This window comes from Palaemon carinicauda, chromosome 32 (assembly GCF_036898095.1).
Source record: "Palaemon carinicauda isolate YSFRI2023 chromosome 32, ASM3689809v2, whole genome shotgun sequence".
Lineage (NCBI taxonomy): Eukaryota > Metazoa > Arthropoda > Malacostraca > Decapoda > Palaemonidae > Palaemon > Palaemon carinicauda.
Window position 1 is genome coordinate 13,508,184 of NC_090756.1, and position 8,654 is coordinate 13,516,837.

The 8,654-nt window shown below is 33.0% G+C and overlaps 1 long non-coding RNA gene across 1 annotated transcript; it reads right to left on the reverse strand.

The window, feature by feature from the left end:
* Positions 1 to 1,936: 1,936 nt before the first annotated feature.
* LOC137625706 (uncharacterized) lies at positions 1,937 to 7,480 on the reverse strand. Its single transcript, XR_011040876.1, has 3 exons — positions 7,350 to 7,480; positions 4,950 to 5,111; positions 1,937 to 3,447 (listed from the first exon to the last, which is right to left on the reverse strand). It is a non-coding gene; the product is annotated as an uncharacterized lncRNA (long non-coding RNA).
* Positions 7,481 to 8,654: the final 1,174 nt, after the last annotated feature.

Sequence of the window (8,654 nt, forward strand, 5' to 3'; positions counted from 1 at the left end):
TCAGTAACTAAATATTTCAACCAGGACAAACGCACTCCACCTTTATATTATTTCTATTCCTTATTTCTAAGTGGACCAGTTTATATGTTTCAACGTAAGAGGTACAGTCAAAATTTAAACTTTCAGAATTTGTACCTTGTTCGAAATCCTAGAGAGATTCCAAACAAATTTACAAATGTGAAAATATGCATTCTCACATAAGTATTGAATTAACATTGAATTCTCAAGTATATTCTTATATCCATGTACTGTACGTACTAACCTTATGATAAGTGTGCTACTAACGAAATTATGTTCTAGAGGCCCGTCCACACGATCGAGCATGTTCAACGGGCAAACAGTGACACCAGACCACAATAGGTAGAGAAAATGAGGGTTGATGAAGTCAGAAGCAGGGAAACCACAGGTAGGGATCTGGTAACACTGGTACTTTTAAACTAACAATCTACTTACAGATCTATTCAGTTAATGCCTTTTTTCTGCTCTTTTGTTTCATCATTTCTCCTATCCCTTCTCTTCCAACTCAATGTTTTTCCTGAATAGATAATTAAATATAGTCCAAGATTTCCTTACCAATCCCCTTATAACTTGTTCCACCTTTAGCTAACATATCCAAACGGCATCCAAAGTATATTCCAAACAATCACTCTCCACTTGCTGTAACTTCCCAATCTAATTCATGGTTCTAACATTCTAATAGTCATCCAATTGCCAATAATTTCTTGATCTATAAACCAGTGTTTCTCAGCCCTGCGCTACATCCTGGACTGTGAGCCATTCTGTCATTTTCCATAGATGATTCATAAAATTGGCTAGGTTTATAGACGGATAGCCAGTTCCTTGTGATGCTCAATGCCTAGCTAACCAAGGCAAGGGACTCCTGCCGGGCCATACAAATTCCAGTACGATAATCCGTCAGGCATCAAGAGTAGAAGCCGAAAACTATGTTGTCTATCGCCTTGAGCCCAACTCTTCACCCTATTGCCAGTGTCTTCGCAATTTAGGGAGCCATAGTCTCCACACCCAAAGTTCTCGTTACTTCAAGTTACGTATCCTTTTGTATAACCTTTGGCATCATTCACATTCTATAGTTCATAAAATTGATACGGTTTTCATTTATCACTTCATATATCTTTAGCATAGGATTAAATCATGAGTAATTGCTGCATGGCCCACAGAATATCAAACTTTTGTTACTGGCCAGATAGTACTACATTTGATCCTTTCTCTGTTAACGTCACTTCCCCTTTGCCTACAGTCACAGTAGTCTGTCCTATTCTTTACAGATTCACTTCTGTCTTCGTACACCTGACGAACACAAATTACCCAACAATTCTTCAACCAAGGGGTTAACTACTGCGCTGTTAGTGCTCATTGGCTAAGCAGCTCTTCTAGGAGAGGTACACTCCAAAGTCAAACCATTCTCTAATTCTTGGGTAGTGCCATAGCCTCTGTACCACAACCTTCCACTGTTATGGGTTAAAGTTTTTTAAATGTTTTTCCTAGTTTCCTTTCCTCACTGGATATTTTCCCTGTCGGGCCCCTGGGCTTTTAGAATCCTGCTTTTCCAACTATAGTTGTAGCTTATCAGTTAATAATATAAGCTTGCCCAACTAAACTGCACAAGCATGTTCAAGGAAACTTAATATTTTAATACCCTTTTCGTGGCATTTAGCGATTGTGCATCATGCTGATGGGTTAAGGAGAGTACTAGCAATAAATTTTGGTAAATAATGCTAACTTAATGATAAAATCAGACATCAGATAAACCCAAGTAAATAAATTTAAGTAAATTTATAATCCGATTCACTATTTTTATAAAACTGGTATAGTCTAGTTTCAAAATTCGAAAAACAAGAGTTTTGTCAATCAAAAAACCCCATCCGGTATACATCTCCTAGATTAGAGTACAAGGTAGCTTACTCAAAATGTTACACCAAATAATTATAGCTTATTAAATCATGTTCTTCACCCAAATTCACCGCTCAATTTTAAAAAGATGAACATTCGAGTTTCTCATTTGTATGGAGGACTAAAAGTAAAGAACTCTTACCAAGGTATAAACCCTAATTGCTGTAAACTATACTTCACTTTACAAATATCTTTTAATAAACCATCTCTATCTAACCATTTGTTTCATATTGATAACCGATACATACACGTAAATTATCGATATATATAATACTGTCTCTCATAACTAGACTAGGAAGTTATTTATTAAAAACCCCTTTCACAAGCACTTTTACAAATCCATACATATCCAATTACAACAAGCAATAATATGACTTAGGAAAACTAATTGTTAAATTAATTTAATAAAGTAATTTATATTCTAACAAATCTATGTAATTTCACATTAAGGTTAATTTATTAATAAGGTACAGTACTTAACTTATTTTAGCTTATGATTAAATAAAAAAAATTCTGCATGGCCATGATATGAACCTTATAAATATGCCCAGCAATTACAAAAGTATTATTTGGGTAAGCTCTTGAAAGTTTGAGCTTCAAACAGTTTTCGTGACATTTACTCATTCTGGAAGCTTTATAGTTCTGATATGTTGTGATCTGTACTAGAAAACCCTTTGGCAATTATCAATGCTAACTTTAGCATGTCAAATATATGACTTAAAGAATTTCGCCAACCAAACTTGGTCAATACTGATATTGAGAGACTAAACCCACCATTAAGATGGAGTAACTTAAATCTGCTTTTAAGTTTTGACTTTTTTTATGAAGCAATTCAAAAATGTATCACATTCCTTGAAACATTCAAGCTCTAGTTTGTTTGCATGTGGGTCTAATTTGTTTAGCCAAAATTCATTGACCGGTAATGAATTGTATAAAATATATCTGGAGCAATTTGGAACCAAGCACATTGTGCCATCACTTTACAATTCGTATATTATCTAGTCAGCTTGATAAGAGATTAAGATCCAGAGGGCCTGATGGCATAGCCATTGAATGACTTTCTTGCAGAGGCAGATTTACGAAACATTCTTTTCATTTAATAACCTTTCCCAACTTGTCTTTGGAGTTACATGCTTGAAGGTGCCATCCTTTTGCCACTGATTTCTTTCTGCCGTAGTTTCAAGTCCCTCTTTATTTAAGGTGCCATCTGTTTTCCACTGACATCTCATATTGCCAGTAGGTCGAAGGTTTTGAAGGAGCCATCGTTATACCATGCTTTGAAGGTGCCATCCATTTTCCACTGATATCACATTTTTTTGGAGTTGCATCACACCTTTCAGGAGTGATGTATTTTGAAGATAGCATCTATTTGCCACTGATATCCCATCTTACCAGGAGGGTCAAAGGTTATGAAGTCGCCATAGTAACACCATTGGTATTCCATTTGTAGAAGTTCCATCTTTTTCCCTTTGGAGTATTAGATTTTGAAGCCAAGTTCACCAGGAAGCACCAGATTTTTAAGCTCTTGACAAAGCTCTGTTGGAAATTAAAAGAAAGAAAGGTGGAGTGCTTGAAACTATTTTAGACAACGGATCTTCACATTAAATTTCACTAATTTCCAAACTTATTATTACTTCCAAGCTATAACCCTAGTTGGAAAAGCAAGATTCTATAAGTCACAAGCCTACAGGGAAAAATAGCCCTTTAAGATAAGGAAAAAAAAAGAAAAGACTACTGCCATATACTCTAGATCACGCTATCATTACTAAGTGGCCAGACATTGAGGAAGTATTGCAAATTCCTAAAGTTTAAATTATCACTGTACCTCTTACTTTCAAACTTATAAAACTGGTCCACTTAAATAAAGTGCAAGTTTGTCTTGGTCACAAAATTTAGTTATCGATTTTCGGTACCTCTTGACACCATCCGAAAACTAACTAAACTAAAAACCAGTTTACTAAAAACATTAAGAAAATTAACATTCTATCACTACGTACAGCGTGTCTTAACGAATTCAACAAAATGCTATGGAGCAAGACCTGGTACGTTTTTCTAAAGAATAAGTTTTACACAACTATTTTAGTGCATTAACCGTACACTCTTATTAATCTTACAACCAAAACTTGTGGCTAATCAAGTTCACCAGAAACAGTTCAACCAAACTTTAAATATGGCCTTCACAACCAACCCACCCCCCTCAAAATTGTCAAGCTCAATCTATCCCTCATCCTTGCTATGGACGACAAAATGTAAAGTTAAAAAAGTCCAAAACTTCAGTATACTAAATCAACCTGAAAGAAAACATGAAAGGGAACTATTATTAGTGAATTAATCTTCGGCAGTGAATTGATCTTCGGTCTTGTGCATGGTAGACTCAAGTCTACCATGCACAGACCATGGGGCCACCTTTGCCGGCGTGGCTTCGCCACCCCAACAAAGGCGGCTCTGTTTAAATAAAAACTAAAATAAAATTTAAACTACTCCAGCCGACATCCTAGCTTATGAAGGGCCATATATCTAACGTACAAATATAAAAAATTCATTTAACACAATCTGTTCTAATCAAAACAATTTCCACCTATTCTACGAAAACTTTTCTGAAAATTTAACGTAATACCAAATTTTACTTACATCCATTTTAGCCCATATTTCAGCGGTTACATATACAAGTTAGCATAGAGCAATAACCGCTTCACCACAGCATGAATGCAATCTAAATTTGCAACTTAGCTTCACCATAGCATAAATGTCTAATCTAAATTTATTAAATACACAAGCATTTCATTCGAGATTCAGCCTAAGTAAAAGAACTACTTAACTAGCATAGTAGAGAATTATAGACGCTCAAAATATAATTTCCATTTCACTTCCACGAGTTTGCAAATTGTCTACACATCCTTATACCTAAAGGAATTTAGGCTAGTTTCAAATACCAATTGCATTAAAATTCTAAGACTCAAACCAGTCAATAGAGTCTATAGAAAGCTAGTTTTAAATCGATGAGCTATACCGAGATAGCCAGTTTGGAATCTACTTACTTGTGCCTCAGAAGTAAAATATGTTAACTTTCTTAGATTGCCACACTTTATGGTTAGTTACACTTATTCGTTAAATCAAGAGGGTACACAGATAAAGTTCCTTTGAGATATGCGTCAATTCACATATCTAAACAGGACATAGGTTTCTTCAAATGTTATAACCTGAAAGTAAAAGAATATCTTAATATCTCTACAAGCAAAACGCTATCAATAAAAATCAGTTTAAGGCATGAAGCTTAAGTATTCCTTAAACTTAATATGTAATTTTACACATTAAATCTAATCTTAAGTAGTTTACAGCAATAAATGAACATAATTCACTCAATTTCATACTTCGACGATTCTGATGGGCAATTCTGTATAGTATTAATCAGTTAAAAATTAAGGTTTCGAACAAGCACCAAACCAAAATAAGAGCTTTAGCCTAAAATAAAATAATTGTTAAGTTATCCAAGTGTCTAGTAATATTCATGTCCTAAGATAGTTAAAGAGTTACTTTACGAAGTAGTCTTAGCACCGCAAGAATCCATTTCCTGGTTATGCTTTATATAAAACATTACATTTTGTAAGTGTCGAGACAACATTTTATATAAAATATCGCACTTTAGATTAAAATTTAGCCTTCACTTAGTATAATTCTTTTAAACTACAAAGCTGTAAATTCAAAATTTGAAAAGGATTAAAGTAAGACTTGTATAAAAAGTACTAATAAGTTTCAATACTTAATGGACATTAAATAGCAGAACAAAAAGTTTAACTTTACACCGAATACGACAATATTAACAATATTAAACTGCAAAATTTAAATGACAAATTTTCAACGACAAATTTTGATCTGGCGAACCAAAATGTCTTCCATCGAATAAAACTGTAAATAGTTAAAATGTAGAACCAAAATAAACAGACTATTACAAGTACAAAAAAGCTAAACTGCCGAACTTATGCAAACTTTAAACTAGGTAAACTACAGAAAATAGGTTATACAAAAATATTTAACTGCCTAATAAAAGTGACTCAAAAAAGATTAAAAAGTATATCAAACTGCAAACAGAAAATATACTAAAATTGAAAGTTTCCCCCGATTATAACAAAAGTCAGCTGAAGTTAGATTTCAGATAGTACACAAAGCACAAATCTTTTTGCCCTAAATATCAGTGTGAACACTCGAGATCACTATTACCAAGTTTATTAAGAATGAAACAATCCAAGATATAAAGCCCTAACAACAATTCTTCACAATAAGTTAAGAATACTGGCTAAATTAATTATTAAAATTAAAGTCTTATATAGATTATTATAGACTTTTCATTGGATTATAAATTTCTTAGTTTTTGAGAAAGAACTATTACCAAGTTTGTTAAGAATGAAACAATCCAAGATTTAAAGCCCTAACAACAACTTATCAAAATAACTTCAGAATACTGGCTAAATTGATTATTAATATTAAAGTCTTATGTAGATTAATAGACTTTTCATTGGATCATATAAATTTCTTATAGTTTTTGAGAAAGACAATTCGGATTTAGAAATATTCAAATTATGTATTGGTAAAATTTATGGATGCCGAAAAGTTAAAAATCCAGCTTAAAATTTGAGTAATTTTGTACCCATCGGTAACAGATTTTAGAGTTGTTGAAGTTGAATCTATCTCTTTAAAGTAAAATGAATAGTAAAGTTGAAGTTTACGCAAGGGTTGTCTATTTAACGGTATTTATGTCTATCGGCAATTTCAAGAAGACTAATTTCGTAAAAAAAAAAAAAAAAAAAAAAAAAAAAACATAGGCAGACCTAAACTTCAACAGAAAAAGTTCTCGTCTGTTCACTGACGCTGACCATGTGATGGAAATATAAAAGTTGACCTCGAACTTAAGAAAATGAGTATAAGTGAGAGCTTAGACAAAATAAGACCATTTCACCGTAAATTCTATTGCCAATTTAACCAGAGCTGGCGACACTAGCAAGACGTACCGACACTATTGTTAATAAGCAGTACTTGAATATATAAGAAGTTGAGAAATAAGGTAATTCGTAAACTATAGTTTAATAACAGATCAATCGAATTAACCCTAAAGCAAGATAAATGTAAACCCAAGTGACCTACAGCGATATCCAACACTAGCTTACAGTAAATCTAACAGATCTGCACCGAATTTGAAGAGAGTTGAGAACCAGGAACCAAATCTTTAGTGTTTGCAGTTACTTCACAGTCAATACTTTAACACTATGTTTGACAGTAAAAGTTGAAAAGTTCTGCGGAGATCTTTCACCATTCTGAAGACAGCCCATCAACCCATGATTTACGAAATATAGTTAAATATTACCCAGTTAATGCCAATAGACCAGACAGCGAAAAAAAAAAAAAAAAAAACACGATAATCAAAAGATATACAAAACACCTACCAATCATTGAAACGACGTAAACTTGAAGCAGACCTATCAGAAGGACCAACTACCTTGACAAAAGCTTTTATTACACTAACTCGGAAAAGCTGAATTTTCTGACGACTTCAGTTCGTGAAGGAAGGTGAAAAGTGGGCTAAACAATCAGGTCTCTCGTTCTTGTGAGGGTAATTGCTAAACTTGGTGATTTATAACTGCCAGAGGATGGAAACAAGCCAGACAATATATACGATTTTTTATGGTTTTATTTAATGCACAAACATGTTCGGTTATATATTGCTTAAAATGTATGTGCAAATTGTTAATTGTTAATTTACATGGGTTATGCTTATGGAAAAATGTTAATGTATACTGTAAATATTGTACCAGTAAAACGTGTAATTTAACTTTTTTAAATAAAAACATAAAAATAAAGAACTTCAAATATAAAAAGAGAACCCTTTTGAATACATGCATATATTTATAATAATTTCTAATCATGGTTTGTATTCTAAGTCAAACATTTACTTGGAATTAAACGTTTATAAACATCGTAGGAAAATGTATGCATAATGTTTCTACAACATTCAGAAAAATATCTACATTTATATCAAAATGCATATGTGACTATTATCTCACCTTATCTGTTATACCTGCAGATTTTTTTATCACAATATCTCTGGTTGAAGAGTTATCAATTAAATAACACAATGTCAAGCAAATAGTTATCTAACATTTTATAATAGACCCGATAATTGAAACATTACTATACAACACGTATTAACTTTCTATAATTAATTACATTTCATAATACAATTTTGGTGTAATAAAGAATAATACAATTATTTTATAATATGTTCCAAAGGTAATTCATTGCAATTACAGCTGCAATTATGAAGTCAAATGCTAACTGGATTGCCTTCATTAAATTGACACTGCTTGAATATTGGAAATCACATTGACCATATTACAAGTGCTTCATTTGCTATTTGAGGGATACAGTTCAGTAAGACACTTCTGATGGTTTATATAAAATATGAAATATAAAATATAAAACATAAAATATATATGATATGAATACAAATATAAAATATAAATATAAATATAAAATACCTTCAAAGGCACTTTACGGTTGTGGTGGCCGATGTGGTAACGTCCCTGACTGGTGAACGCCAGACTGGGGTTTGAATCCCGCTCAAACTCTTTAGTTTCTTTCGTCGCTGCAATCTCACAATCCTTGTGAGCTAAGGATGTGGGGTTTGGTTGAGCTGGTCTATCTGCTGAGTTACCAGCAGCCATTGCCTGGCCCTACTTGGTCCTAGCTTG